The sequence below is a fragment of the Notamacropus eugenii genome, chromosome 6 (genome assembly GCF_028372415.1).
Source record: "Notamacropus eugenii isolate mMacEug1 chromosome 6, mMacEug1.pri_v2, whole genome shotgun sequence".
Taxonomy (NCBI): domain Eukaryota; kingdom Metazoa; phylum Chordata; class Mammalia; order Diprotodontia; family Macropodidae; genus Notamacropus; species Notamacropus eugenii.
In genome coordinates, this window is record NC_092877.1 from 99344005 (window position 1) to 99369134 (window position 25130).

At 37.0% G+C, this 25130-nt stretch overlaps 1 pseudogene; it reads right to left on the reverse strand.

Moving 5' to 3' along the window:
* Positions 1–2073: 2073 nt before the first annotated feature.
* LOC140512089 (kallikrein-14 pseudogene) overlaps positions 2074–25130 on the reverse strand; it is a 75704-nt pseudogene continuing 52647 nt past the window's right edge.

A 25130-nucleotide genomic window follows, 5' to 3' on the forward strand; every position in this document is an offset into this window, starting at 1 on the left:
ATCAGGGGCAGTTCTAGGATAAGGAAGAGTTTGGAGACACTCAGAGATGCACTAAATACTTCATCATAACAGGATCTTGAGGTCAGTTCATAGAGGGTAAAGTGGAACTTTTTCATTGATAATTGATAGACAATTGTTGTGTCACCTAATAGTAAATTCAATTGATTAAAATGACGAGTCAGCATAATAAGTGAAGCCCAGAACTCAGGAAGCCTCTTTTCTACAGTTTTTGATTTTCCTAAAGCCTTGTTTGATATGGACATTTTTATATGTCTTTCTCCTGGTATGTTAACCCTTGGAAAAACAGACAGAGTAGCCATTTGGTATATCTGTGATTCTGTTTTTCTTGCATATCTGATATTCTATGGATCTACTCCTTAACTCTTTGTTGACCACAGCTTCATCTTTTGATATAGATGCACATAGGATGATAATGCCTTTCTGTGACAGCATAGGTTGTTTTTCTGATATGACAACTTTGTAATGCTTTGCTCCATCAATTCCAAATCATGTCTGCAAAGTTCAGCCATAACCATGGGCTTGGAGTCAGAGAACCTTGGTTATAGTCTTATCTTGGCTAATTAATCTTGCAAAGTCACAACCTCTCTGAGTCTCAGTTTCCTTGTCTATAAAATCAAAGGTTGTGCTCAGTAATTTTTAAGATAAGTTTTCAACTCTAAAATCCTACTTTAGTGAGATGATACTTGTAAAGGAGTTAGAATACTACCTGTTACATAGTAAATGCTTAGTAAGTGTGAGGTTTTTTGCTCTCCCTTCTAAGGTTAATGTAAGGTTCATGCTGGATGGGGGAAGATAAAGATCTTAATAAGCCTCAGATATCTTTTGTTAATTTCTGATGAGATACTGGATCAGGAGGGTCTTGTCCTCCAGCCCTGAAAAGAGTAAATATGCTCTGAGGTGAAGTTTTGCTTTGGGGCTTATTTTTTAGAAGGCTCTTGTGCCAGATGAGACTGTGGGTGGCTGCTAAGAAGTTCCCAGGCTTTGAAAACCCAGATGTTAGTGCATCTCTCTTTGGTAATAATGTATGTATTGTCTATGGTCAGACAGTTGGAAGCCCTGTCTGTTGGTCTTTCTCTTTGTAATTTCTGTTTGTATTTTCTCTGAAGTGTAGAGTGCTGACTTTTCCCCTTGAAGTAAGGGAATGATATATGAGCTTGTTTAAAAGTAGATTGTTGACCCCTCAAAAGTTACTTTCCTTTTAGAAAAGCAGACCTAAGAATCTGTACAGCGGGCCCTCCTGTGTATGTGGGGGTACTTGCTGTTACACCTTTTTATTCTACTGTTCTGTTCATCTGTATTGCAAATGAGAATATGGATCATGCAGAAGAGAAGTATAAATATGCTAGATATTTACCACTGGCAACCAGCAAATTTCTTTCTTTCCTTCTTCCTTCCTTCCTTCCTTCCTTCCTTCCTTCCTTCCTTCCTTCCTTCCTTCCTTCCTTTCTTTCTTTCTTTCTTTCTTTCTTTCTTTCTTTCTTTCTTTCTTTCTTTCTTTCTTTCTTTCTTTCTTTCTTTCTTTCTTTCTTTCTTTCTTTCTTTCTTTCTTTCTTTTTCGCTGAAGTCTCATAGATTTTATTAATCTAAAACTGTTGGCAGAGGAGTGACCAAGAGGGACCTGCTAAAAGTTACCTATCACTCTGGATACCTGAGCAAGGCAGTGGATTCACAAAAGAAGCTAAGATACCAGGGAAGTTAGGGATAGATCTGCCTTCAGATCCCAGGATCAGGCAGAGAACACTAGCCTTGAATTGTTGCATACCAGCTATATGACATTAGGAAGTCACTCTTACCCTCAGCTTCCCCATTTGTAAAAATTCAAGTATGTGGTCTTTCTAAAAGATTCTTTTCAGACCCGCTATTTCAGGGTTTAAAGTCCTTTATATTTCTAAATCCTTTTGATTCCCTTCCCATCCATCCAAATCTAGACTATAAATGGGTCTAGAAAATCTGGGTCTTCCAGAGGCCCATGGTACGGAAATCAGGAGGGCTAAGTCCTGCCCTTGGGGGAAGGGAGGTTACTTTGTAGGGGTGTGGGGCTGATGCAGCTCGTTAATTCTTCTGCATTTCATTTAAGATCCAGGTCCGGTAATGGCACAGGTTGGTATAAACACCAGGATACCCAGGCAGGGTGCAGTGTTCCATGCCCCAAGATACCAGGCCCTGCAGGACCCCATTGCACACCAAAAGGCCTCCAGAGTCACCCTGGCAGGAATCCTTGCCACCTTTCTTGTCCCCAGCACACACCATACTGGGAGTGATGGCTTTTCTGTAGTAAGTATTTTTGCAGTTTTCCTCAGAAAAGATACTGATCTTCAGACACTGAAAGGTGCTGGAATATTTGGCAAAAGGCCTGGACACAATACCCCAGCCATCCACCAGGCAGTCTGTGCCAGGATTGGCATAATTTTTTGCCAGCTGAATGAGTTGAACTTGGTTGGTCAGCTTCACTGACTTCTCCAGGTAGAGGGGCATGAGGTCATTGTTGCTGGTCCTAGGGCTGTAGGAGGGGTGGGGAACTTGGCGCTCCACCCTGACTGACTGCTGATAGGACTCCAGGCATCTAATATTGTGCTTTCCCAGGACTACAGTGAGCTGCTGTGAGGACCCAACGATTGGACAACAGGGCACCACACACCTCCACTCTTATTGGCTAAGAGTGCCGCCTGCCAGGGCTGGGAGTTGGGGATACATGTTTGAACACCAATGATCTTTTCTTCATTCCTCTCTGCATTGGTAGTGACCCACAGAAGAGGAGTGTTAAGAAGAAAAAGAACATTTCTGAAGAGTTAATTGGGGTTGGGAAGTTCCGAGGACAAGTAGATTAAAAAAAAAAAAATGACTGACAGAAACAATTCTACTCAGAAATGCAGATACAGAAATCGATGGAGTGAGATAGACAGAGTACCACAGGCAGACAGACAGGGCCCATAACTGGATAGAGGACTGTGGAGGCTGAAAGAAGGAGGAAGTACAAGCAGATAAGAGGTGGTCAAGAGTCAGATGTTCCCCCGGGGAGAAAGGGGAGAAGGACTGGTCCAGGAAAAGGTCTCTTCTCCTTGTCTCCTTTCCAACAACTCCCAGGTGGCTTTTATCTGAGGTGAAGGCAGCCCCAGTAAATTTCTATAAATGACTCTAAAGCATACTTAATCTTAAACTGTGACTTCATTAGCTATTCTATATTTTGGAACAATTGTTTGAACAGTAGCTACTGCTATCGTTGGAATCCTTCTACCATTTCTAAGGATGACATGAAGCTTCATGAAACCTATATATCGAATCCAATATTTACTTTGTAAATTTGAAAAGCAAGCAAGACCTATAGAAGACAAGTGGGAAATGTGGGAGTGTGTGGGCTCTGTCAAGATCATCAGCTCTCTCTCTCTCTCTCTCTCTCTCCCCTATCTCCCTTTCTTTCTCTCTCTCTCTGTCTCTCTTCTCTTTTTCTTTTTCTTTCTCTCTCTCTCTGTCTCTCTTCTCTTTTTCTTTTTCTTTCTCTCTCTCTCTCTCTCTCTCTCTCTCTCTCTCTCTCTCTCTCTCTCTCTCTCTCTCTCTCTTCCCAGGTTTGGACTTGTAGGCCTTATTACATTGAGTGTCCTTTAAAAAGAGAGCATTGCTCAAATGACATTCTGCATTAATTATTTGACTACTGGAATCAAACGATCATGGTTAATTATCTGCTTCAATATTCGGCAAGGAAATAGTCAAAGAGTAAGAAGTGTTAAAATTGTCTCCTAGTTTATTTGTGATATGGCAATTTGCAAAAACATTCAGCTATTTCTGTACTTATGAATATTTATGCTACTGTTACTGGTGGGCTTTTTATCATTTAGATGAGTGAACCATAGGCAAATATTAGATGGGTCCATAAATACAGGAAAGGGCTTTCCTTTCCTTTCACAAGGCACACAGTAATCACTTACCCTTGCTTTTCTTCCCACTTTCAGCTAAAGTCAAATTCATCAAGAGAATGGCATCACTCTTCTTCACAGGGGTAAAAAAAAGTGAATTCTTTTGAAAAAAATTTCAAATGATTCATTCAAATTTAATGATTTAAAACAATTATAAAGACTTAATAGAATTTTATTCATGAACTCGTCCTTTAAAGAAGTCCCTGTAAGAACCCAGAAACTCATAAGTACTATTTCTGTTTCTGCTTTGAAAATAAACTAAAAATGCCTCAATCTAAGTGTGTTGTGTTCCAAGGAAATGCTTCTCTGAAAATCTCCCCTGAAACATTTCAGGTTATACTCTTTGTCCTAGGCCAAAAATGATTTTGCCCAATCATGATATCAACCCTGTTATAAACACATACATATAAAGAAGTGAATTAATAACCAATGTTTTACACCAAAAAAGCACCTCTTTGGCATATTCTTGATATTGAGCTTTCATTTATAATAGTGAGAATTGAGAATTAATGAGAGAAAAAAAATAAGCTAGTCCTATTGGCCCCAAAGCACTCCCTGTTACTGAACTCGGTTCTTGAGCATATGGAGTCTTTCCAGTCACTCATTATACATCTTTCTGCTGTAAGTGGTTTTCTTTGTTTAAAGTGACATCTGTTCTTATTTCTGGATAGTGGTAAAGACAGTGAATTTGAAATCAGAAACTTAGGTTTAAATCTTAACTCTGCCACTTACTACTTGTGTGTTATTGGCCAAGTCATTGCACTCCATTGAACCTAGTTTCCTCTTCTGTCAAATGGAATTTATAGGCCTTAAGGTCCCCTACAGTTTGAGACCTGAGGAACCTTATTTACATCAGATGAATCACAATACATTCTGCTCCAACTTTTACCTTTACCCTGTGTGTTATCTCCCCATTTCAAACGTGTTTCTTGTAAACAACTTATTGTTGAATTATGGTTTTTATTCCATTCTGCTATCCATCTCCATTTTGTGGGAGAATTCATCCCATTCACAATCACAATTATGATTACTCTCTGTGTCTTTCCTTTCACCCTCTTTCCCCCCATTTGTGCGTTTAGTTCTCCCTTCTCCCTTCCTCTGTGCAATAGAGTCCACTTTCCTCGGTCTTCCCTTCCTTCCTTCAGAGGCCTCCCATTTACTCCCCTTCACTCTCACTACTTCTTCACTCCCTTTTAGCCTCCCCTCCTTTTACTTTCCCCCTTCCCCTCCTACTGCCTATATAGAGCCAGTTAGATTTCTGTACTTAATTGAGTTTGTTGTTCCTTCCTTGAACCAAGTCCAATGAGTGTAAATATCAAACAATGTTCATCTCCTTCCCCTCTTTCCCTCTACTGTAATATAATCTTCTGGTGATGTAAGTTACCATTATCTGTCTCCTCTTTTTCACATCTCCTGTTACAATCCCTTCTTACGCTTAAATCACATTTTTATCATCACATCATTTACTTTATACCCACTCCCTCTATCAATGTATATCCATTTTATATATCATGATAAATATACAATTCTCAAGATTAATTAGTATTATCTTCCCTTGTAGGGATATAAACATTATGCCCATATTAAATTTTTCCCCCGATTGCCTTTTAATGCCTCTCTTGAGACTTGTGTTTGAAGATCAAATTTTCTATTGAGCTCTGGCCTTTCCATCAGGAAGTTCTGGAAATCAAGGGATTTCATTGAATGTTCATCTCCTTGCCTGAAATATTATGCTCAACTTTGCTGGTTAATTGATCCTTGGTTGTAGTCCCAGCTCCTTTGCTTTAGAGAATATCATATTCCAATTCCTTCAGTCTTTTAATGTAGAAGCTGCAAGGTCCTGTGTGATCCTGACTGAGGCTCCTCAGTATTTGAATGGTTTCCTTATGCCTGCTTGTAGTATTTTCTCTTTCACTTGATAATTCTGGAGTTTGGCAACAATATTCCTTGGTGTTTTTAGCTTCGGCTCCCTTGGTTTGGGTGAATTGTGGATTCTTTCAATGACTATTTTGCCCTCTGGATCTAGGACTTCTGTGCAGTTTTCCTTGATGATTTCTTGCAAGATATTGTCCAGGCTCTTTTTTTTTTTTTGTCATGGCTTTCTGGTAGACCAATAATTCTTAGATTTTCTTTCCTGGATCTATTTTCCAGGTCAGTTGTTTTTCCAATTAGATAGTTTACATTTTCTTCTATCTTTTCATTCTTTAGATTCTGTTTGACTGTTTATTGATGTCTCCTACAGTCATTAGCTTCTACTTGCCCAATTCTAATTTTTATCAAATTGTTTTCTTCAGTTAACTTTTGCATCTCCTTTTCCATTTGTCCAATTATTTCTTTTAAAGAGTTAATATCTCCAGTTAGGTTTTGTGCTTCCTTTTCCATTTGTCCAATTTACCTTTTACATTCTTCTGTGATGTCTTTTTTTCATGTTTTTAAAATGAGTTTTTCTTCTATTTCTCTAATTTGGCTTTTTAAATCCTTCTTCAGCTCTTCCAAAAATGCTGTTTGTGCTTCAGACCAGTTCATATTCCCTTCTGAATTTTCAGATGGGAGTATAGTCTCAATGCTCTCCTCTTTGGTATTTGTGTTTTGGTCCTTGTCCCCATAGAAAGATTCTATGATCTTCTCTTTTCTGTTTTGCTTCTTACTCATGGTGATGATGGTCACCCTTTTTCCTGGATTTTAAAGTAGATCTCTGCTTCTGTGGCACAAGGGACTCTTTTCCACAGTTCTTGTGCCTTAAACTCAAGGCTTTGTGTGTTGTGGCCTCCAGTTCTTTCAGCTAGAAGCTAAAGTGCTACAGCTGGCTGGTGTGAGAAAATAGAGGACTGGTGAAGTTTTTCTGGGTTTCCCTGGAGTTTTCTTACAGCTAGCTGTGTTATGTGTAGGGGAGGGGTGGTCTGGCTACAGCAGATTTTCTCTGCCAAGCTAGAGCATAGAAAAGCTCAGCATTTGGTGATCCCGGCTGGCCTAGTAGCTTCCTGATTCCCTTGGGGTGCTATGGCATGCCTGGGGTCCTATTGTTGGTGGTCATGGACTCCACTCCCCAGGGCTCCAGATCTCCTCCAGGTTTGGTGAGTTGGGACTGTCTGGAATAGCTCTGGTCCTGCACTGGTCCCTTTCAGACACAGCAAGAGAGACCTTGCTTAGCAATTTTCCTAGCCTCATGGACTAAGCAACTGTTTACCCCTTCAACTGATCCCACTGTTCCAGGATTTTTCTAGGGAAATATTTTATGGGTCTTTCAAGGTCAACAAGGGGAGGGGGAGAGCATTTACCAATCACTCTGACATCTTGGATCCTGGAAGTTCAAGTAGATGACTTGCAGACATTTAACCTGTGGACTAATAGTCTCAGAAGCAGATGCTACAGATACCTGTGGCTCTGTGGCTCTCACTTTCACAGTTCCACTGGACTCCCATCCTGGACTAATATGCCTGAGATTGTGCAGTGAGGTCACTGCCTCAGAGCACCTCAGGCTTTTTACTCAGTTCTGCTGCTGCAGGGATGCACTGGTACAGCCTGTGCACTGTGTGCTCCCTCAGTCCCGTGCAATGAATCCTTCTCATGGAACCTTCAGTCTGTCCTGGGCTGTGAATCTTCCACAGTCTACCTAGTATTGGATTCTGCCCCTCCAAAGTCCAGTCAGATTCTCTTTTTAGAGGTATCTGAAGGATTTTGTCTAAGAACTTAGGTGAGTGGTTGCTCTCACTCTGCCATTTTGGCTCTGCCCTGAGGAATTTATTAAATCACTACTTTTAAGCAAAAGAAAACAATAACATTCTTTTCAATTCAGTCATAGATGACCATAGTATGTAATAGAAAGAATTTATAAAAATCTAAAACAAATCAAACAGAGTGAGGTAGAAAAAATAAAATGAGCTAGATTTTCCCTTGTGACTAATGATTCACTGTTATTGAGTTGATAAATTATTTGGAGACACCCAGCCATGTGAAATATTAAGTTTAGCTACTGTAAAGATGAATGTTCAACCACCTTGCAAGTACTTTAATGATACAGTTTGACTTGCCTTTTCTTCTTGGGATATTTAGTGCCTGATAGATGTACAACACAATGTTAGGCACCAGAGTAAAGAATAGAAAAGGGTCTTGTGTCTCTGCCCATGCTGTTTTACAGATCACTGACAAACTGTTGTATTGTTAGAGAGCAGCAAAATGAAACAAGGTTAGCATAAGGTGAAGAAACTGAGCATACTAATCCTAGAGCAGATAACATTTAAGAGGAACATGATTTGTCTTCAGATATTTTGAGGGCCAGTCAGCCAGCAAAAATCTATTAAGGGCTAACTATGTACTAACTGTGGGCAACTATGGGGCACAGTAGACAGAGTTCTGGGCCTAGAGTCAGGAAGACCTGAGTTCAAATCTGTCCTCAGATACTTACTAGCTGTGTGACCTTGGAAAGTCTCTTAAAACTGTTTGCCTCAGTTTTCTCATCTGTAAAATAAGTTGGAGAAGAAAAGGACAAACCACTTTATTATCTTTATCAAGGAAACACCAAAAAGGGGTTACTAAGAGCTGAATATGATTGAAATAATAAATCAACAATCCCTGCCCAATGTGGGATATATATATATAGTTAAACTATATACATATATATAGTTAAATTTTTACATTTTATGATATGCACACATCTATAATATATACATGTATACACGCATATGCACACACACACACATATATATATATATATGTATATGTATATAATATTTATAATCTATGTGTATAATCTAACTATATGATGGAACATAACCTCAGAGGGAAGGCAATGGAGACAGTGAAAGAGGTTTGGATGAGGTGAGAATTTTACTGCAGAAGATGGAATTTAAATTGAGACATTTTGGGTGATGGGGAAAGTTTGTACAAAGGCATGGATCTGGAAGACGGAGCACCATATTAGGGAACAGTCACTAGGGCAGTTGCTATTGTAGCTAGGTTACAGGGTACCTGAAGGGGAGTAAAGTATCAGAACACTGGAAAAGGACAGAAGAATCAGGTTGTGCAAGGTTTTAAATTCCAAACAGAGGAATTTCTATTTGATTTTAGAGGTATAAAAAGGAACCACTGGAATGTTCAAAGGAAGGTGGTGGTGTGTGACATGATCATGTGGAAGAGGAATTAAGCTTCCTTTTTGACAGTGGAGAGAAAATAAATCAGGAAAGTGGATAGAAAATAGAGGCAGATTATGTATCAATAGAAGAAAAGCCTCATGAAAATTCCAGTTATTAAAAGGTGATGTAGATTACCTCAGGAAGCAGTGCATATCCTGACCTTTGGATTCTAGCGTTATATACTCAATTCCGGTTATATATTCACAGATGTCAGGGATGTTGTTGAAGGAACTGATGCTTCAGGTAGGGAGTTGAACTACATGATCCATTTGATTCTTTTCATCATTGGGATTCAACAAATCTCTGAAAATGGCTTACATATGCCCTTTATATGTGTTAGGCTTTGTCCACTAGGCACTAACTAATATCAAGGACATTTAACCTTTCAGGTTACTGAAAAAAATTTCTGCTGACAGTAGGGCCTGCAATAGAAATTCTAGACTTGGTTTGTAGGTGGTGAGATGTGAATTATGGCCCACAAAGTTTACCCACAAAATTCCATTTATTCCACAATGTAGTTACACTACACTATTAATATCAGTAGCTCTCTCTTGTTTAATCACTGAACTATGAATTCTTTCAAAGCAGAACAAAGAAAAATCCCTAAGTCACAGGAGTACTAAACTCTGAGTTCTTCTGAGTTCTTCCTGCATTTCTGAATCACTCTAAGATGAGTTGAGGGCCTCTCTAATTTTTAAGCTCTTCCATATTGAAGGAGATGACATAGTGGCTTTGTAGCAATTGTGTCATTGTTTGGAAAGCTTCAGGATGCTATTCTGTTGCTAGGAGTAAGAGAGGACACTTAGCAGATCCTACAACAGTGATGGGAAAAGGGTTAACTGGCAGTAATGAAAGAGATGGAAAAGGAAGAGCTTTTTATATGTGGAAGTGTTTTTGCTAATTTCAGGGTTTGTAAGAATGGTTCTAACTTTATGAGATGGCCCTAGTCCCCATCATCACGGAACTTATACATTTTTAGGACGATGACTACATTGCAATTAGAGAATATGAGATTCCTCATAATGAAGTACTAAATTGCTAAGTACCTTCACCAACTGATGATCAGAGAAGAAAGAGAATTGAATATTCTTTCAGAAATTTGTAGAAGGAATGAAGTAGACTCTAGAACTTTGTATGATATCAAGGATTTAATATTGACTTGACAGCTAAGTATATCTGAGCCAGAAAAATGTACAGCATTACTTTGGGTAGAATTTTAACTCAGAAAGTATCAATAAATAAATCAAGCATTTATGAAGTGTCAACTTTGTCCCAGGCTTGTGACAAGTGCTGGTGATACAAAGTCAGAAATGAAACACTTCTTGCTCTCAAGAAAATTTTTGAGTCACTTTGTAAATGTCATTCAACAAATATGCAGGGTACTGTGCTAGGTTCTAGAAATACAAAAAAGAAAATTATATAACTCCTGCTTGTAACAATCTTATAATCAATAGCCTTTGATGGGACTCACAGGAATTAGAATAGGAAACAGCTGAATGGGAAAATGGCAGGGGAGCTATCCAAAGTGCTATAAAAATCTTTGATAATACTAATGTTACATTCACTTGAGAGTATCAGGGAATGTTTCAATGTTGAGGTAAAACTTGAGTTTCTTTAAAGGTTTGTAAGAGATAAAAATATAGAATTGTTGGTTACTTATCACAGAAGGGGAAAACTTTCATGAATGTATGGAGGCAGAAGAGGGAAGGAAATCAGGGAACAAGTCATCCAGTTTGTCTGGAATGTGAAATTGTGGAAAAGGAGTCATATGACATATAATTTGGCATAGAAATATTTCAAATTAAACAAAGAAGCAGGCATGAATAGGAGAGATGGTGGTTAAAAGGAAGAATGTGATTAGGAAGAAAATCATTGCAAGAAAAACAAATTTCTCATTCTGAAGGTCTGCTCAAAGGAGGAAAGAAAACAATGAATCTAAAAGGTTGACCAGATTGCCTCATATGCAATTGAGGAATAGCTTAATACATTGCATCCATTAGTGTGAAACAATATTTTGGTGTCCTAAGAAATGATGAAGGGAATTATTTTAGAGAAATTTTGGGTAATATAAATTGAAGCAGAATTAAGTGAGCAGAACCAAGTGAACAATTTCTGTAAAAACAGTAACATTGTAAAGAAAAATGATGTTGAAAAACTTAAAACCAAGCATATCTCCAAAGGACCTGATAAAGCATGTTACTGACCACCTAACATAGAAGTGGTGTATGTGTGTGTGTGTGTGTGTGTGTGTGTTCGTCCTTCATGGCCAAAGAAGATCATGTAATCAGAAAAATAATGACATGACTTGAACTTAACTTTGTTTTGAGTGAAGGAGGGCTGTGCAGGTCACCAGCTTCACTTCTCCTTCAAAGTCATCTAAATCCAGTGACTAGATATTTATCAGGATGACTGGAGATGACCCAGGATGAGGTAACTGGGGTTAAGTGATTTGCCCAAGGTCACATAGCTATTGAGTGTCAAGTGTCTGAGATGATATTTGAACTCCGGTCCTCCTGACTCCTGCGCTGGTGCTCTATCCACTGCACCATCTAGTAGATATAAGATGGAGAGAGAGGTGTATATTTTTAAGTTGGTCACTGTAAGGATTTGTTTTGGTTAATTGTGCATATTTCTTGCAAATCTGAGGTTCACCTCTTTCTGTTTTCAGTTTGAGGAAGTTAGGTAGGAAGGTACAATTAAAATAATGAGGACAAAAAAGGGAGCCCTTATATTCATATTTTAAAATGTCAATTACAAAGAATTTCAGAAGGAAGCAGAGACAAACAGTATAGTTTTGAAAGTAAAGTGAAGTTTATTACTTACTTTTAAAAAAAATAAATGGCATGAAACGGAAATTCACGGTTTCATATGGAATTCTCTTTTTGTATTCTGCTGCGCATATGGAAATATTCTTCTTTGGTATTTTCAGAATAAAAAATAAAGAAAAAAGATTTAGTGTAAAAAATGCTGAAAAGCTAGGTATAAAAATGGATTTTGGAGGGAATTCAATGCAAGTTAAGAAAAGTGTGATTATAATTTAAAAAATAAATTATATACAATATAAAACAAAAAAAAATCCATCTGGTAGGGTCTACAGTCTGCAAAAAAGGAATGAATTCATTTTGTGAATCTGAATTAACCAGATTAGCTGTCTACCCTAATTAAATTTCTTTCTGTAATTTTTAGATTTTTCTCTTCCATTTCTTTGTTATACACATAGTCTGGGTATAGAATCTGCTCTATTAATTATTTCCTGTATATTCATAGCACTCTCAGTCTCTCTCTCTCTCTCTCTCTCTCTCTCTCTCTCTCTCTCTCTCTCTCTGATTTGTTTGGATGTTGTCTCCTTTAATAGATTGTTAGCTGCTTGAAGGCAGGGACTTTTTGCTTCTTTTTTGTATCCCCAAAACCTTGCACAGTACCTGTCACATAGTCGGTGCTTAATATGTGCTTCTTGAACTGAACTGAATAATAAATGATACGGAAAGGAGTTCATACAAGAGTAATCACTTTGTGGAAGGCAGGATTTTATGAAGAATGTACTGAATATCAATAAGCATTGGAAAAGTAAGGAGAAAATTGAAGTGGGCAGGGATGGGCATAAGTAAAGACAAATAATCATGTGTATGTGTGTATAAGTATGTCATGTATCTGGGGAACTGTGAGTAGACCAGTTGATACCAGTTGATACAAATGATTTTTGTTGAAGAACAGTGGGAAGAAAATTTAGGAAGGTGTATTAGAGACACTTGGACAAGGCAAAGTACACACTGATATTGAAAGACTCAAAGGTCCCAAACTCAATGAGTAGAAATTCTATACAATCCATGAAAATTTGTGAGAAAAAATGCATAAGAATTATACAGGATGAGATGAAATAGGGAGAATCATTGCAAGAAGTAACTTCATTGATGAGATTATAGATTTACTAAAGGGCTAAAAGGTTTAAGCTAAAATGTAGAGTGTCTTGGATATAAAATTGTGGAACTTGGGTAGTGAGAAACCATTAAAATTCTGTGAACAGATAAGTGGAGCTTACTGAGTGGAGAGGGAGTTACATCATCATATCTATGCTTTAAAAAATCATTTTATTGACTGAATGGAAAATGGATTGGAGTGAGGAGGGAGGGACTTGTGGTAGGCATATCTACCAGCAGCCTATTGCAATAATCCAGGCATGAGCTGATAAAGGCCTGCACTGGAGTGGTGGCAGGGTCCAAGGAGAGAAGGAGACATATTTGAGAGATGTTGCAAAGGTTAAATCCAAAGACTTTGCTAAGAGCTTGTATTGGGGAGGGACAGAAAGGAGTTCAGGATAATTGCTGGGTGAGAAACTGGGATGACAAGTGTTGTTCTCTGTAGTAATAAGGGAAGTAAGAGGAGAGAGTTTATGGGAAAAGATCAGTTCTCTTTTGGACATAGTTTAAGATATCTACTGGAATCCAATTTAATATGTCTGAAAGGTAGTTGGTCTGAAATGTAGAGACTGAAGGTCAACAGAGATATTCTGGCAGTATATGTAGACTTTCGAATCATCAGCAGAGAAAATAATTAAATCCATGGGAGTTGATGACATCACCAAGTAAAGTAATATACAGGAAGAAAGGCCCAGAACTGAATCGTATGGGACACCTACAGTTAGAGGGTAAGAACTGGAGGATGATCCAGCAAAGAAGGCAGAGAAGGAGCAGTTATATATGTAGGAGGAAAACCAGGAAAGGGTTGTGCCCCCAAAACTGAGAGAGAGAGGAGTGTATAAAGAAGAGGAGAGTGGTCAACAGTGCCAAAAACTGCAGAGACTTCAAGAAGAATGAGGATTGAAAGAAAGGTCATTGGATTTGGCAGCTAAGAGATCATTAGTAATTTTGGAGAGAGCAGTTTCAGTTTTCAGGAGGCTAAAAAGGAAGGAAACAAATATTAATTAAGCACTTGTGAAGTGCCAGGCATTGTACTAAACACTGAAAATATGACATTTCATCCTCACAACAACCATGAGAGTTAGATGCTATTATTATCATCCGCATTTTACAGTTGAAGAAACTGAGGCAGAGAGGGCTTAAGTGACTTGATAAGGATCACATAGCTAGTGAGGTCAGATTTCAATTCTGTTCTTCCTGACTCTAGACCTAGCATTCTATCTACTGGACCATCTCCCTGCCTCTTTGGCAGGGATACCAGTGTAGTTCAAATTGGGTTAATGAGTTGAATGAATAGCAAAGTTAAATAAATAAAGATGAGACTGAAAGTAAGAGGTCAATGGTATATGTGTGATGAGTCAGGATTGTGGGGTTGTTAAGAGTTTAAGATATGGTAAGGAGATGATGAATAAATTTGGTATCATACCCAAAGTGACATTTTCATGTACGACACACCTGCTAATGAGAAGGAGGATGCAGTGCAGTCTACAAATATTGTATATATTCCAAGATGCAAACAAATAATCAGTTTCAACTTGACAGTAATTTTTATATTCCTGTATCCTTCAAATAACAAAAAATAATCATGATAATTAGCTGTTAAATTTGTTTAAATGTCTTGTAAACTCAAGCATACATCTTAATTCTGGAGTTCATGCTGTGAATCTAATACTCTCACAACACTAATTAAGTTCAGAAAGAATAACTAAGAAATATTTGGCACCATTAAAACTTTCTCAACAGAACTTTTTGTATTTCTGCATGTCATGTTCTGTTTCATTGGCTTCAAATAAAGGTTAAATAATAGATACTGAGGTCATTCAAAAATACGAAAAATGGAAGCATCTTCCTTATAAAGCTTTTGAATGGCACTCTTTGCAAGTGCACCATGTTCCCTGGCAATTTGCAAATCATCCTAATTATCTGACCAAATCTAGCAATAAAGTGACAGCATCCCTTATCTCATCTTCTCCTTATAATTTCTTTAAAAATGAATACCTTGAAGATTTTCTTCCTCTTTTTCAACCCCTCACTAAAGTGGATGGATATCTTTTTTGTACACTAAACTTGGAGTTGGAAGAAAATTTATAGGGCATAGAGCCACCCAATCATCTTCCAGATCTCCCAGAAGAGACTGGGATCCTGAGAGACTACGGCAGGGTAAATTGTCTAAAATAAAGACCATTGAGCTTGATCTAATTCCTGGCATAATTCAAGAATTTATGATGAAAGAGATGATTTCTGAACAATCATAAGGAGAAGTAATGATGAGTATACACGACTTCATTAAGATCAGATCATGTCAGAGCCATCTCATTTTCTTTTTTGGGAAGAGTTATTAGATCAACAGAATCCCCAAACTATTAGCATCCAAATTTATTTCCAGGCATTTGGTAGCATCTAGCTTGATATGCCTGTGGACTAGATCCAGAGATGAAGACAGAATACCATTAGGAAAGTGCCAGTAGACAGATTTAGACCTGGTTGAATGACAAGATTCACAGAGTGCTGATTAGTAGAATACAATCAACCAGGGAAAGGGGGAAGGGAAGAGGACCCTAGTGACCTGTCCTTTGTTCTGTTCTGTTTAGCATTATTATCCATGAGTTATATGTACTCACTGATTGAATATTTATTAAGTATGCAGAAGACGTAAAACTAGGGGGAAGAGCTAATGATTTGGATGACAGATTTAGGATATATTTGAGAATTAAAAGATCTTGACAGGCCTTAATGATGAACCAAGTCTATTAAATTTAATAGGCTTAAATGTAAAGTCCTGTACTTAGTTACAAAAAGCTAGCAGCACAAATATGGAATGTGGAACATGTGCCTAAACAATATTTCATGTGGGAAAGTCCTTAAGGTTTTATAAGCTGAAAGGGTAGTAAACTTTGGCTGTTTAATAGAAATATAATGACTGTAGCAATAACGATTATAATCCACATGTACTCTTCTCAGATCAGATCAAATTTGGGGTATTGTCTTCAATTCTTATTTCCCCAGTTTAAGAAGAATCATGGGACAACGGACCAAAGCTGGATGAGTAGAGGATGATTATAATGATGCTCATAATGAACAACTGAAGGAACTGATCATTTTTAGCCTAAAGAAGAAAAGACCAAGGTGGGATATTTCATAACCTTTGAATATGTCAATGCTATAAAAGGGAAGAAGCATTAGATTCATTTGGCATGGCCTTGGTGGAAAGAAATTACTTGTGTTAATTAGTGATTTACCATCACTAGAACTCTTTAAGCAGAGGCTAGGTGACCTCTTGTCAAGGATTTTGTAAAAAATCCCCACTAAAGGCCTATAGTTTAGATATGTTGTATTGAATAGCCTCTAATGTCCTTTCAAAGTCATATTATGCATCAATGCAACCCCCTCCCCCGGATATACACACTTAAACAAAGCATACTGAATCCTCTTATTTTGTGAGCCAAGGGTCTATTTCATTTCCAAAAACCTTTTTGAATAATATTTTATTTTTTCCTGGTTACATGTATAACAATTTTAAGATTGCTTTTGAAAATTGAGTTCCAAATTCTCTCCTCTATATCTTCTTACCTCCCTTTACCTTATCTTGAGACAATAACCAATTTGATATATATTATACATGTGCAATCATGTGAAACATATTTCAATATGTGTCATGTTGTGAAACAAAATTCAGTCCCCCCAAATTCACAAAAATAAAGTGAAAAATATTATACTTCAATTTGCATTCAGACCCTATCAGTTCTTTCTCTGGAGGTGTATAGCATTTTTCACTGAATCCTTTGGAATTGTCTTTGATCATTGTTTTGCTGAGAATAGCTAAATCAATGGGAAATGAAGGAGGGTAAAATGTAGAAGAAGATTCAAATTATAAAGGCATTTCACAAGATTCCCTCCAAGGCATTTTTAAGTATGTGTAGAACTAAAAAGCTCCCTTCTCTTCTTGCCCTCCCCATACTGCTCAGTCTCTCATTTGCAAATTAGAAGTGACAATATTTGCTATTCTGAAATGTTACAGATCTAAATGAAAAATATATCCCTTAAAGTACTTAGTGCAACTCAAATGGTATCAAAATAATAATTTGATAACATATTAATACGTTGAGCCATAACATTTCCCCATAGAATAGGCTGGTTGTCTGAATCCCAAGGTTTTGTATTAGCTGATTGTATGACTGCAGGCTTATTACTTATTTTTTCTAAGTATTTTTTATATCTGTAAAATGGGTGAAGAACGAATGAATGAGGGAAAGAAAGATAAAGTAAGTATTAAGTATTTACTCTATGGCATATACTATGTGCTCCACTAAAGGAATATAATTAAAAGAAAGCAAGAGAGTTCCTGTCCTCAGAGAACTTATATTCTAATGAGGGAAGGCAACATGCAAAGCAGAGCTGAAAGGGAACAGGAGAGATGAAGTACATGTGCTGTTATTGATTATGAAATATCTGGGAAGGGAAGTAGAGATCTAGTTCCAGGAAAGATATCATTTTAAAAAATCACCTATAAAAGTCTAGGGTTCCAGGAGAAGAATCTAAGGTACAGATTGCAGGGGAAATGAGGAGGATCAGGATCACTGGTAGTATGCTTTGTAAAAGAGCAGGAAGTTCCAAATTCTGGATGATTTATTTCTGGTATTTTTTTCCTGAAATGTGATATTTCTGGTTTTTTGGTTTCATTTTTTTTAGTTTTCATGTTATCTTTGGCCATCTATGATCCAAAAATTATCCAAGTCAATGTCTTGACCTGGTATGTAATCCAGAAGGTTAAATTACTTCCAAGACTCAACTCAATTTCAAAATCCAAGAGTTAACAATTTATTCAAAAAGCAAACTTCCAGGTTTGTGGTGGTTTTTGTCTAGTTGTATCCTGGGGTACTTTTTATTTGCTAGACAATTCTTTACAATGTGACCTTATCATTAAGAATCATAACCTCAAGAAACTGAATGCATAAAAGAAAGATTCATAGATATTCACTATACTATCTTTCTAACATACAGAACTGAAATGATGCTGCCTCCACACTTCAACAGACCTATAATTTCATTGTTGTAGTTATTCCCTCCACTGGTACAGATATAATCTCATCTTTCTCATTCTATATACTTTTTGTCCTTATCTTCTCATTATTTCCACACAGTCTACTCAGTATGCTAGAAGCCTTCCTCTAGATTTCTTGATATTGCACAAATACCAATGGAGCATGTGGGCTGTACATTCATTCTCCTTTGCTCTTATGCTATTCCAACTAATATCCTTTTTCAGTCCCACATATCTCTAGATATTCTTTAGAGAGCTGGTAATACATGTTGTGAATATGATACTGAAGAGTGACAATGAAAATGGTGTTCTACAGACATCCTATACTCAACATATCCAAAATTCAACAAATTCTATTTCTCCCCAAAATCCCTTCTTTGCCTGAGTTTACAGTTAGTGTTGAGGGTACCACCATCTTCTCAGTCAACTAGAATTGCCACCTAGGCATCATCTTCTGTCCCTCCCCATATCCAATCAGTTGTTTTTATTACTTCATATATACCTCCCTTTCCTTTGGCACTGTGATCACCCTTTTGTAGTTCCTTATCACCTTGTGCCTGGACTATTGCAAGAACCTGTTAATTGATCTTGCCTCATGCTCCACCCTTCTGCCATCTATCTTCTACTCAACTGTCAAACTGATCTTCCCAAAAGGCAGTTCAGACAATATCACCCCAGTACCCTTATTCAATGAACTCCTCTTGCTTCTTGCCTCCAGGATAAAATCTTGCATTTAAATTATAATGACCATCATTGCTTGGCACATTCCTAGATTTCCAGTCCCTTCCCTTATCCCTAATATTCTCAATTCTGAATGTTTTCGTTGGCTGACCCATATTCCTGGAACATTCCCCTTCTCAACTTCTTGACTTCCCTGGCTTCCTTCAAGTCTCAATTAAAGTTCAACACTTAACAAGAAGCCTTTCCCAATCCTTAATCTTAGTATGTTTTTCTGATATGTCACCCAGATAATTCTGCTTGTTTTTTTTATACATGGCTGTTGGCCTGTTATCTTTCATCAGATTGGGAGCTCTTTCAGAGGAGAATTTTGTTGTTATTGTTGTTGCTGCTGCTGCTGCTGCTGCTGTTGCTGTTTGTTTAAGGGACATGAGAGCCCTTTTAAGTATCCCTATCATTTGTGCTTAGCATGTAGTAAACAGAATAAATTCTAGTAGATTGATTGACTTCTGTCTAATCTGCTATTAGCCACACTACTCAATTTATTGTAATATGATATTTATAAATTTCAATTAATTTAAACATATTAGAATAATAATAACAATAGTATTTCCATATTTACATTTTTCTTCTCTGCTAAAGACAGCAAGTTTAAAAGGTTTTTAATTCTTTTGGCCACTAATCAGATTCTGTAGTCTTTATTTTCTTTTCTTGTTGTGCATGTCCTAGTATTTTATGTCTCCAGTGTAATTGCAAAACTCCTCGAGGACAGCATTGGATCTTAACCAAATTTCATAATTTCCATTCTCAATAAGACTGAGCTTAATGATTACATAAATTAGCTAATCAACTCTCTTTGGATTGAGCATAAAACTTTTTCACCCTGAAGACAATGGTCACAAATCTCCCCCAACAGATGAGGGACAGTTCCATAATTATATTTGCTGACATGCAAACGGAGCATTTATCAAGAACTGTAGAGAAAAAAAAAAAGGTTTTGCTAGTGATTTCAGTGATGCAGAAAGAGAATCTAGTCTTTCATTAATTATATTAAATCACATTTAAAATAACCTCTCAGTTCTTTATGGTTTGCTGTTAAATAAAAATAGGTTCGGGATGCAAACTTGTCATATAATTTTAGGTTGTGAAGCAATATTTTATTAGACATAGAAAAAAGAGTCTAATTTAGTCAAATAATTCACCTTCTTCAAATGTATGGTACCATATATAAGACTGTTTCACATTGATTTCTTTAGAAGTAAAATGGCAATTCATAATGAAAATAAATATGCTGGCATTGTATTCGGGTGTATCTGTGGTATCTGAGAGTTGATTAGCTAATTTTTGTGGTCATTAAGCTCAGTCTTATTGAGAATGGAAAAGATTAAGTTTGGTTAACATCCAATGCCTGTCCTCAAAGAGTTTAAAATCACACTGGAGACACAAGATGCTTGCACATGCACCACAAGAAAGTTAATATTTGGACATTTCTTGAAATGGATTAAACTCTAGAGGTGAGGAACATTCTCTCTCCCATTTCTTCTTTTCTCCTGGAATTTAGCTTATATTCACTTTTAAAGGCATCATATTTGTTTTAAGCTGATACTGAGGAACTCTGACATTTCTTTGTTTTCATAAAAATGAATTTTAATTTTTTTATAGAATTCTTTTTGAGAGGAAGGGGCAATCTATTCTAAATACAGGTGTATTTTTCTTAATAAAATTCAATATACAAAAAATTTGGCCTTAAAAAGGAAACATTAAAAGTGATTTTACATTTTAAAGAGTTCAACTTTGAGAGCTCATGAGCATGAAGGTTATCATTGCTTTAGAGGGGTCTGCCTTAGTATACAAACACTACTGCTTCTTAAATAGTAATATAGTAACTGACATTTATTATAACACTTTAAAATGTATAAATCATTTTATGTTCAGAATCCTTCCTACTATACTTTATGCCTTTCATGCTTCAAGTATATTCCCAATGATGAACTGAATCTCCTAGAGATATACTACCTATGTATTCATAAATTCATCATGAGAAGTCTCACTACTAAGCGATGGATTCTTTTACCATAACAAACTAGGAAAAAAAGACAAATGGAGAATAATCTTTGGTCCTTTGTGGACCACTTCAGATTCTGTAGTGATGGTGGCAGAGTGACAGAAAAGAAGAGGTTCAAGGCATTCAGAACTTCGCAGTCTTTAGAGAATATATGAACATTAACATTAACTGTGGGAACCCTGAATGACTGGTTGATGAGGTGACTAATGAGGTGACATATAAAGAAACTAAACTATGTCAATATTGGCATTCTCACTCTAAATTAAAACAAAAGACATGAAGAATTAACAGTTAAATGGAAGGATGACTCACAGATTCTCCTTGGAAATGAAATAATGGTGTTAATGATGAGGTATCCATTGCTTGTCCAAAGAAAATACAAGAAAGTAAGAAAGATAATTAACCTAGGTTACTTAGTCATCTTACATTATAGTGCTCATAGTGACCATAAATATAACAGTTGTTGATTTTAAAAAAAAAGAATAATAATGGACTCCAATATTTCTAAATCTATGATTCTATTTAAGAAATCATAATTCAAGATTAAAATGAAAAGGAAGCCAAAAGTTCATAAGACATTCAAGATTTTCAACTATTTATCAAAGATACTTCCTTCAAGAAAAGAGGCAAAAGGCATTGGGCACAGGTAAAACTGGACAATATCGCATAATGTGAAAGAGATTAAATTGTAACAGAAAATAATCCACCAGCACCCTGCATTTTCATTCAATAAGAATTTGTTAAGTTGTTATCTTTTTATTTGCAGCCACTCTAGTAGGTGCTTATTATGTAAAAACCAAATCAAAGCAGTCCCTGCTCTCCAGAATTTTGTATTCTGTTGCTGGAGGAAATAAACCATAGAAAATTAAATATAAAATATATACAAATAGTTTTCTGAAGAGACTGCATTGGCAGCTGGGTGGATGAGAAGTGATTGCTCTCTGGTAAGTGACTCTTGAGCTAAACTTTAAAGGAAACTATGGACTCCAAGAGATGGAGGTGAAGAGGGAAAGCTTTCCAGGCATGATAATTACATTCCATCCAGCTGCATAAAGGCAAAGGATGGAATCTTATGAGTAGTGAACGGTAATTAAGTCTATTTGACAGGAACAGTGAGTACACAATGAAGAATAAGTTATGATAAACCAGGAAAGGTAGACTTCAGCCAGATTGTGAAGGGCTTTAAAAGCAGAGCAATGTTATTTGCATTTTTCCCTAGACAAAAGAGATCTTTTGAAATTTCTTTAACAGGGGAAGGTCATAGATTTCTTTACCAAAATCCTATGTTTCAGGAATATCACTTTGAATTCTTTTTAGAAAATGAATTAGAGAAGAAACGGCCTATACTGTGCTAAAATAATCAGGAGGCTATTGTAATTGTCCTGGTGAGTGCTCATGAAGTCTTCAACCAGAGTAGTGGTTTGTGAATGGGAACAACGGATGGTTGATAGAGATACTGATGGAAATATATAATCAACTAGATTTGGCAACTCATTGTATATGTGGAAAGAGGGAAACTGAAGAGTGAGGTGTTATTTTGAGGTATTGAATCAAGTTGACTGAAGCAATGGTGATGCTTTCCATAGGGAGGAAGAGATGAGGGATTGGGAGGAAAGCTTTGTTTGAGATGTATTGAGTCTGAGATGCCTAGGAGACACCCAGGGAAAGATGTCTAATAGGGAGCTGGTGGTGCCATCTTTCCAGTAGCAACTCATATGTTCAGTGTCTGCTTTCATTCCCCATTCCTACTCTTCCCACAGTCAAATTTTTTGTTGTATTGTCATTTCTGTTTTCATGACTATATACATGTAACACACCCAAACATGTATGTGTAGGTGTGTGTAATTTCCCTCTATCTACATATCTACCACCCTAATTAGGTACCTCATCATTTAATGATTAGACTATTGCAGTAGCCTTCTGGTTGGTCTCACAACCTCTGATCTCCCTTCACTCCAATCTGCCCTGCATTGTGCTACCAAAGCAATTTTCCTAAACGGCAGCTCTGACTAGGCTCCCCAACTCCAGGTTACTCAATAAATTCCAGTGGTAGTATATTTCTTTTTGAATAAAATATTAAATGCTCTGTAGGCACGTAAAGTAAATCTCTTCACAACTTCCTTCCTTACTAATTTTCCAGATATATTATACATTGTTTTCCATTATGCATTTTATGTGCTAGCTAAATTGACTTAATTGCTATTCCTTGCACAGACTAGAGTAGTCTAGTTTCTACTGAGAAGTACTTATTTCTACTGAGAGTACCTCCATTGCTTCATCTCCCAATTCTATGGCTTTTCATTGACTATTCATCATTTCTGGAATGGATGGGAATTCCTTGTCATCTCTAGTTCATAGTATCTCTGGCTTCATTAAGAATTGGGTTCATATTCTGCATCTTCAGGCAGCTTTTCCCATGCACCACTATTCACCCAGCTAATATCTTCCTTCTAAGACTATCTCTCATTTTTCATTGTATATATCTTGTATGTGTAATGGTTGGGCAGATATGCAGACTCCATTAACTTGCTAAGGTGGTGTCTACATGTAGAGGGCATTAGGGATCTGTTCTTCAGAGAATTGTGATGACATGTAAGGGATGTGCCTTTTTGAGATGGGCTGTGAACATACTTTGACATGTTATAACTGGTTCCTCTTGTCTAACCACAGTTGTAGGATAGGCTTTTTGCTTGGCATCAGATGAATTCAGAAAATCTGATCAGTTTTAGCTATGGTTTCTGTTGGCCTCTGCAGTCTTTTTTTTTTAGTGCAGAAACTGAAGTTCATTTTATTTTTTTAAGACTTAAATTGATTCATTTCCATAAGATTTTGAATTCCAGATTTTCTCCACATCTTTCCTCTCCTCATCACCCTGAGATGACATGCATTCTGATTACTCCTTCCTGCTATGTGCCCTTCCTTTTATCATTTCCCCTTACCCCCTTCTCCTTTACTTTCTTGAATGGCAAGGTAAATTGCTATACCCCATTGCCTATATATCTTATTTCCCAGTTGCATGTAAAAATAATTTTTTTAACTTTTGTTTTTAAAACTTTAAATTCCAAATTCTACCCCTTCTTCCCTCACCACCCACCCCCATTGAGATGGCAAGTAATTCAATATAGGTTATATACCTGTGTAGTTAGGCAAAACATCTTCATAACAGTTACGTTGTGAAAGACTGTCTTTCTCTCTTTCCTATCCTATCACCCAATTATTCAATTTTCTCCTTTAACTCTGTCCATTTTTTATAGTTTTATTTATTTGTTTTTAGATTTCAACATTCATTTCCACAAAATTTTGAGTTTCAGTTTTTCCCTATTTCTCCCCTATGCCCACCCTTGTATTCTGAATACTCATTCCCTCAATGAGCCCTCCCTTCTATCACTCCCCACCCTTTCCTTATCCCCATCTTCTCTCTTTTCTGGTAGGGCAAAATAGCTGTGTATACCCCATTAGCTGTATTTCTTATATTCCAGTTATATGCAATAACAATTCTCAACTTTCATTTTTAATCCTGGATGCCTGTTCAGGTCCTGTTCCTTCTGGTGCCACATGGCCAGGGCTGGGCTCTGTTCTCATCAACATCCTATGGGGTATATTTTTCTTGTCAGCCTTCCAGGTTACCTTTGGCTGGAAATCTCTTTCATTCTGTTGTTCTATGGCTTCTGGTGCTCTAGAATTTGTTGAGAGTCATTTTTTCACATGTATTTTATAGGCTGTGGGGGAAGAACTAGTGTATGTGCATCTTTCTACTCCACTATCTTGGCCCTGCCCCCCCCCATCTTTTTTTTTTTAAGTGTTTGCTTCTGAATACCCTTTTCCCCAGTCTGCATTCTCTTCTATCATCCTCCCGTTTAATCCCCTTCCCTCCTACTTTCCTGTATGGTAAGGTGCACAATCTGGTGTGTATATTATTACCTCCTTAAGCCAAATCTGATGAGAGCAAGGTTCATTCCTTCTCACCTCCTCTCTGTTCCTCTCCATTGTGAAACCATTTTGTTGCCTCTTTTTTGTGAGATAATTTACCCCATTCAATCTCTCCCTTTTTCCTTCTCCCAATGTATTCCTCTCACCCCTTAATTTTATTTTTTAGATATCATTCCTTCATATTCAACTTACCCTGTGCTCTCTATCCATCCTTCCTTCTATCAGTCTGTCCATCCATCCATCCATCCATCCATCCATCCATCCATCCATTCATCCATCCATCCATCCATCCATCTATTCCAACTACCCTAATACTGAGAAAAGTCTTATGAGTCACAAAATTTCATCTTTCTTTGTAGGAATGTAAGCAGTTCAAATTTAATAAGTCTCCTATGATTTCTCTTTTCCTATTTACCTTTTCTGCTTCTCTTGATT